We start from the raw sequence: 8,676 nt of genomic DNA, 5'->3' as shown, positions 1-8,676 counted from the left end.
AATTTATGATGTTTCGCTCTCGAACGTGTTCGTCCCAGTCAGTTCGCCCCATACCAGTTTGCCCCCACAAAATATGTCCGTTCACCCCCAATGCATTACCAGTTCACCCCCATAAAAAAAAAGCACTCTAGGGATTGGTGTGTCTTAGCTAGGTATGTGGTCAACAGCAGGTTTATTATGTAATATTGCTACTGCTGTGACACTAGAGACACTAGGAGAGTCAAAATCCCATTGATTTAGGATGATGAAAATGTAATGTATTTCATCGAATCCATGACGTTTCGCCCCCCCCCCCCCAGCCAGTTCGCCCCCAGTCAGTTTGACCTGTTAGCCCCCAGTTTGACCTGTTCACCCCCAAGACGATTCACCCCCCCCCCCAACTGTTTGCCTGTTCGCCCCCAAATATTTGTCAGTTCGCCCCCAATTAGTTGTTACTTTTAAACAATTATTGTACTGTTTCTTTAGAAGATGTTAAAGTGTGTTCGTGTGTGTGTGTTTCTTTTCTTAGAGGGGAGGGGTTGTTGTCCTTCCACAATTTGGACTGATCATGAATCATGAGAATTGTAATAGGAGAAGCCATGTGTTTAGGGAAGTGACGTCACGTATCAGCATGCGCGCGCATCTGGTAGGCAGAAGTCTATCATAATGGCCATTAGTAACAAAGCGAACTAGCGTAGCGTGAATAGCAAAGAATGGCCAAAACGTGCTTAAATTACCGCTTGTAGCACGGGAACGCTATTCTACATAGCTCCTGTATGAAGGAGATACATGTACTCTTTCCACCCATAAAATTTGATGATTGACCGAGTTCAAAACTATAGCAAACTTCCTTTTTTTTTCTTTTTTTTTTCACCTGAATAAATATTTTTAGTCCATGTATTTTTAAAGCGTCTGGTCCATATTTCAAGTAAAGCATTACAAACGAGGGCGCGCACACACAAATAAAAATAAAATAAAACAAGTAGGCCTATATTTTTTATTTAAAACTGTTTAAAAGAAATAATTGGCCTACACTTTGTTAAAGGAAATTATTTCTTTAAAGAATTTTAAATAACCCATATATATATATATATAAATATATATATGCATATATATACATATACATATACATATACATATACATATACATATACATATACATATACATATACATATACATATACATATACATATACATATACATATACATATACACATACACATACACATTCATATATATATATATATATATATATATATATATATATATATATATATATACATATAGATACACACACACACATATATATATATGAACATTTGTTACAAATGAACCAGTAGACAATATATAGACAGTAGTTATATATATAACACATCAGACTTGTCTACTGGTTCATTTGTAAGGCTTTTCATCAACAATAAATTTAAGCAAGTATCTTATTAGAAAACTTTAAAAAAAACTTTAAAATTATTAATTTTATCAAGTCCTTTTTTATTTCTTAAACTTGCTGATATCGGATACATATTAACACATTGTATTAAAATGGAGGAACCTAAATTTAGTTTCTATACATGTTCCATGACCACACATACATTGCTCCCTCTAGCTACAGCGTCCCTTTTTAAATATTAGTACAGAACTTAACCTTTTAAACCGGATACATCTCAAATTTACTTGGTCCCTCACCTTTGCGGTTCCATCTTCAGAACATTTTGTAGCATTATTTTTTATATATATATATATATACACATAAAAATTGCCATTAATATTTTGATTGCCTAATCCCATGCAGGCCAGGACATAGTTTAATACGCAGTCGATCTAGGATTGATTCCTGTTGGTGGTCCTATAGGGCTATTTCTCATTCCAGCCAGTGCTCTACAACTGGTGTAACAAAGGCTACATTATTTATTATCCTGTCCGTGGGCTGATGCATATAAAAGATCCCTTATTGTTAATCGGAAAGAGTAATCCAGTGTGTGACAGCAGCAGGTTTCCTCCCTAATATTATCTGTGTGATCCCTAAACATGTCCGACTCCATATATCCGTAATTAAAATGACGAGTGCATTGTTAAATAAAAGATTCCTTCCTTTCAAATCTAAAACAGTGTCAGTTACCTTTGACAAGAGGCACAGTTTCAAAGGCTATCACTTTCAACCTGATTAATAAACCAGTTAAAACAACAAATTACTGTAAATGGTAACAATACAATGTTTTAATTTAAGACACATATTAACACAATGCAAATATCATTTGATCATTGGTTTATAATGATAATAGAAAAAGAAAATAATAAATATGTGTTGTCTATTGTTTCTCGATATAATTTTATTGATTTTGTAAAGTCTGTTTTTATTAGAAAATAGAGATCCTGGTAAAAAAAATATTAAATCCAAGTGTTATCAATGTCATCATCACATACTGAATAGCCCCAATAATATTGCACATGGTAGTTTGGAAAGTCAGTGAAAAAAGTTCTGGTATCCTTCTTATGCACAGAAACATGAGATACTGTAGAAAAGAATCGCTGAATCTGATACCAGTGTTCTCCTTAGCATCCCTTAATTCACCCTAAAACTTAAACTCCCTTAATTCACCGTGAAAGGCCCATTTTTCATTCAAGAGTTGCCGGTTCTCTTTTTGTCCATAAACTGGGATCACTGATACCTAGAAAAAAACATGAAAATTGGTAAATTTCTATGATATATAAGTATGAAAGTTTTATATTGTGTACATATTAGTACTAGTAACTATAGCATTTTTTGACTGTATCATGTAAGCCCAAGATGTTGGTCGAGGACATATATATATTGAATATTATTGAAATATTTGAATACACATAAATGTATTTGTGAAGACATATTGACATCTGTCACTGATGACAATAATACTTGTAAATACAATCAGCTCCCCTTTTCTTTCTTTATTTGCTGCAAACAAATTCAGATAACTTATATAATAAATGCATGTAACATAATTTATGTTTTTAATAAAATATGGTGGCTATCACCAACTTGTGGATCAATATCCAGTTTTATTATTATTATTATTATTTATTTATTTTTAATCCCAAACAAATGATTTAATACATCTGATATCCCACCCTGAAATGTTTATACCTTTTATTTTATTATTAAAAAATCAACTTACACATTACAAATACACCTGTGGATCACTTCTTCAATAAAAAAAAAGTAAAACATTATAATTAACATATAATATAATTAATAAATGGAAATATTTCAGAACATTTTCATATGAAACAATATATATATGCTTGATTGCACACACACACACAGCTCCCTGTTATTTAATTAAAAATATAAATACTCCAGCCACCTACATATTTTATGGCATAATACAATATAAAATATATTCAGATTTTTGTTTTACCCACTATAATGGATCTGTCAATACAAACAAAAAGTTACATAAAACGTTGTTTGTCGATTGACTGGGTAGGCCTACTGTTCACAGGGTATCTTTGTTTCCATGTCACAGTTTGGTGGGGGCTTTTATTATTATTATTTTAAATTTTATTATCTTTTCGATTTTTCATTTCAATAAATACTGACGTGTATTAGTATTACGAATGAATAACATACAACAAACCTTGTATAAAATGACGATCTCCGTTGTGGGATGGGCAAAGTTGATTGTTGTCAGCTTTAACTGTTCAATGTTTAGCTTCCACTGTATTTGATGAAACTAATTTCATAATCCTTACTACAGGACTTGTGCATCTAACAACAACGTATGAAATTACCATGACAAAATACCATTCATCAAAACTAGTCTACACTGATTTAATTGACGGAAACACATTCGATTGTTCATTACTACTAATGCCAGTATTGTCAACTGGTTTCTTGCCTACCAGCGCTCACGCGGTACCACGTGATCAAAACATGTGACGTCACCGTGGCTTCTCCTATACAGGGTTATATTTTTTTCAGATGTAATTAAACGTAGGGTGCTGAATAAGCGTAGACACTGACATTTTTTCACAAATTCACAAACCACATCATCAACATTTATTAAAACATCCATTCCTACCAGATATGATCTGTTTTAAGAAGAAATAAATAAAACAATGGTTAATCAGCTACATAACCTTGATGCTGATTATGCATATTCGGCTAACACCTAAGAGGGCTTTGAACAGCAATTCGATATGGCCTCTTGTGGTGAACATTATTCTAACAGGGATTATTGCGGGGGTTCTTTTGGCCACTAATTAGTAATCATGACTTTCCAGGCCAGGAACATGACCCGAACTGACTGAGGGTGAACTGGTACCTTTGTAGGGGCGAACTGGTTATATGCACGTGGGGGCGAACTGACATCCGGCTTGGGGGCGAACTGGCTTGGGGGCGAAACGTAAGAGGACGCCCTTTTGGAAAATCATGGAATCTTGAAATGTCCTGTAAATTTAGCAATGTTTCTTGATTGATGAATTATTGCCAGATATTGCCTATTGTTCATATTGTCAACATTAATTCCAGTTTCTTAACCTTCATCACTCTCATCCTCATCATCTGTTTCTTCCCAATTTTCACACGGTTCATCATCAGAACAGTTACATAAGTCTGTACAGTGAAGTCCATTTTTTCTGCATTTGCAACGGTTGTTTGCACACCGTGTCTGTGCACATGAACACTTCACCAGATGAGTCACTGCATCAGGAGCAGGAGGCAAGGAAGTCATCACTGGTTGGAAGTGTCCATCAACTAAATCCCAACCATAATGCTGAGGTTCTGGAAGCTCGGGGTTGGCCACTACATCATTGTACCAAACCATAGCCTGGTAATGAGCTCTCAAAATTGCAGGTATCAGTGCAGCCCTAGTTGGAGGTAGACCCTCAGATTCAGCTTGCTTTTTTTGGAACAGCCACCACCTCACATCTGCTACATTCGTCAGTTCTGTGAGAGGCAAATACAGCTTGCAGACATATGCTTCTAGAGCGGCAATTAAGGCTTCGGATGGTTTCTCCGATACACCAAGCTGTGCAAATGCCTACACTATATCATCACCTGCGTGAAGTTCTTGTAGCACTTTCCAGCATGTCATCTTCCCCTTGCCAGCAAATCTACCAGTAATGTCTGCTCCAGATAGTGCATGAAAACCCAGCAGTGCTGCAGTTTTGTTGGGACCAAGGGCATTGTAGATAGGTTGAAGTTGTATGACTCTACGTTTCTGGGCAATTCCTTGACAGAAATTTGGATAACGTCTGATAGCTAGGACAAGAACGTCAGTATCCGGAGAATGGATCCTAATTGAAGTGGCCCCATTTGATGTGGCGTCAACAGAATGAAGAATTAGCTTGGTGTCTGCCTCTTCCTGAATACTTGAAAGATTAACTTTTCTGTGAATGGCTTCTGCATGATCACCCCATGCTACTACAATATTCTTTCCATTTGTCAGGGCATGCGCTAGATCTTTGTGGGCTAGATATGCTGTGAGTTCATCTTTTGTCTTTATATGAGCTAGAAGATTGTGCATGCTAACTGTGGTGATTGATGTTGTATCTGTGATGTGATATGCTACAGCCTTGGTACCACCTAATCTTCTCTCACGCGTAGACGTTTTCAGTGATTCACCAATGTCATACCTGTCCAACACCAAATGAACTTCGTCATATTCGCTGTATCTCTGCCAATGTTTATCAATGAAGTGGTTTGCTAGATCAGAGCAGTTGGATATCCATTCTGGCTTGTTTAGTGATTGCAGATCAGCCATTCCATCGACAACTGCGACACGTTTGCAAATGGAGTCAGCTTGAGTATCATATTTTGGATCTCCCTCTGACACTTGTATGTCCTTTGGCAGGCCATCAAGAATCGACATCAAATCACTCTTTGATGTGGCATGGAGCATGTGTCTGCTGCAAACAGTGCTCGTGGTACGACAGATAATTCATAGGTTCCAACAACTTGCTTAAGATCAGTATCTCTAGCTTTGGAGACTACAAGCATGTGGGCAAAGAGTGCTCTATCTTCCTTGAGCTCCACAATTTTGTCCCCATCTTTTAGGGTAACCTTCTACCCTGCCGATGACACATCTGTAACTTAAGTTTCTTCATTGGAGCCCACAGATTCACATTATTTGTTACGATTCTCTCTGACACAAACTGTACAAATCTCTCCTCTCCAATCTCGATCCTCTTGTTGATACCTGCTTGGATCTTCTCAGGCAAAACAGCTTTGGTAACCATGTTTATCAGCTGGTCACATCCATCTGCAAAGGGATTGGTGAATTTGTCAGTGGTGTGTTTGAGATCCATAACATTCTTCTCCTGTTGCTTGACCTTTGCTTCTGTGAGCTCATGATGATGTTTCGCTTTGGTCTTGGGTAGATCAGCCATGTTCCTTGCTTCCTCTGCAAGACGTGCAAGCTCGGGTGCAACCAGGAAGAATTTGGTGCGGGCATATGGATTTAGTGTGATGCCAATACGGCCTCCAGCTACTTTCATCATCCGATTTACTTGCTCCAAGGCATGATGTGATCCAATAGCACAGAAAGGTACCATATTCTTGTTGACGACCCAGTTGCCTTCCATAAACTCTTCCCATACCTCAGTATCTGTTTGAGCTAAGGCTTTCATATCTCCCAAGTACACAGGAGTAAGGCATGCATAATTCAACTTGTCGTGAGCAAAGAAGTATTTTACAAAGACTTCTGTGGTGTCAAGATGAAGCTTCCAATCACCAGTCCGTACAGCTCTGATGTACATGAGCATTTCTAATACCATCTGCATATACTGACGAATGGCTCTGGCTAGTGGATTGTTTGTGACATGTTCATCAAATCTAAATCTGCTCATCTGGTTCACAATATCCAGTGATACAATAGTATGCATCATATCTGCATGGGCTTTTTGTATGTCTTCAACATTACCATTTTTGCAAGCCTGGTTGAGATGGTCCACCTTACGCAAATCTGTGTTGTCTTTAAAGAAAGCTTCTGCATAGAGTGTGAACAAAGCCTGTAGGGTAGTTAAATGTGCTGCAATACCCCTCTTGACATGTCGTCCCTCGAGAATCTGTTTCACGGTAGCTGAACCATATAAGTCCGCTTCAGTCCAACACAAATCTAGCCCACTATTGTCTATGTATGAGCCAATTGTTCGGAGATGAGCCATAACCATATGCAGTTCCCCAGGGTGGAGGATAAGGTGACTGCAATCCTCCCGAGCCATTTGAAGTTGTTTGGCTGGCTTGTATAAGCCCAAGTCAAGAGTTATCACTGTTTTGCGTTCTGGTCCAACAACCTTGGCAGATATGTCTTGTGCTTGCTTTAAGATTGTCAGCAGCGTCTGCCATTCATGAGCCGGAGCAGCCAGTAGTGGAGGTGTGTTAACACTTGTGAGAGTCATTGACTTACTCAAAAGAGAATTGTAAGCTGCCCAGCTTGGAATGTGGTATGCATGCGTTACTTCCTCTTGTTCTGTGCTGAATTGGGTTGTTTCACTAGAGAGAGCTTTCCCTAGCAGCCAAGCCATTTCATATCTGTAGTCCCTGCCTGCTTGTGGTTCTTTATTGAGAGCAAATGTTGGGTAAGCTGGGCTTGGTGGTTTGGGATTTGTTGGCATTGTGCAGGGAAGGAGATCAGTGACTGTTGAAGGTAGTTCCTTGATGGTCTTCATTTTGGCTTGGCCTGTGAGGTCTAACTTGGATGTTATATCCTCTGAATTATGCCTCTGGTACATTGCCATTACTGTGCCATGAAGTGTACGCTTTCCGTTTGGCGTATCCTCAGCAAAGTCAACATTGTCTACTGCAAAGAATATATGTCGGCCAGGAACAATGTTTGCAGGGATATAGACTCCATCATTTTCTTGCATTTTTTGTAGAACTGTATTAGCTATTTGAGTTTCTAGTTTTAGGAGTCGCTCGTATGCCACTGAAACACCAAAACCATGCAGAAGATTGATGACTTTTTTGTCCCTTATTGCTTGTCTTACAGCTACACCAATACCTAGCTGTTGTGGCATTTCATTGCGGTACCCAACTACATCAGATTTATGTCTTGTCTGACGATCTGAGAGATGATAATACACAGTACTCTGGGCAAGACTCTTTGCATGTTTATCTACTGCTGCTCTTTTGCCCTCAGACATGTCAGATGAGAGACTGGACTTTGTTCCTTGCAAAATCCACTGGAATAATGTATACAACTCTGTTGCTACATGTGCATCAGTTATGTCAGTTAGTGAGCCGCTGAAATTCCATCTTTCCGCTTTTGTGATCACTTGTCGGAGAATGATGGATGCTTCGAATAGTGTCTTCATGTCAGCTTCAATGTTCCTATTTTGTGATTCTGCTGTGATATGCACTGCTGCATCCCGGGAATCTTTTACACTTACAAGGTCAGATTCATTCCTTCGATTTGGGTTATGGAATTCTATACCAGGAATTTCACTTGCAATAAGATCTTTTACTTTTTTACGCGAACACACAGGATTCTCTACACAGTTAGCTGACCTAATATCCACATATGCAGTATGCAGATCAGACATTTTGAGAATCTCACCAGCAATCAGGGTCTCTTCAACCAGGCTTACGAACTCAATGTCGGCTGCTATTTCATTTGCTGCATTTGGAATTGATCTTTCTTGGCTTTGTTTGCGGAGAACATTGGTAACATGGGTCGTCCAACATTTGTTATGATACTGAATATCAATGGCATGTGCAT

General features: G+C 38.2%; 1 protein-coding gene across 1 annotated transcript in view; it reads left to right on the top strand.

The window, feature by feature from the left end:
* LOC121390724 (acetyl-coenzyme A transporter 1-like) overlaps window positions 1-8,676 on the top strand; it is a 28,873-nt gene that overhangs the window by 408 nt on the left and 19,789 nt on the right. The window lies entirely within an intron of this gene.

This window comes from Gigantopelta aegis, chromosome 15 (genome assembly GCF_016097555.1).
Source record: "Gigantopelta aegis isolate Gae_Host chromosome 15, Gae_host_genome, whole genome shotgun sequence".
Taxonomy (NCBI): Eukaryota; Metazoa; Mollusca; class Gastropoda; order Neomphalida; family Peltospiridae; genus Gigantopelta; species Gigantopelta aegis.
The sequence above is the reverse complement of the archived record's forward strand: the minus strand, read 5'-3'. Positions and strand labels throughout refer to the sequence as shown.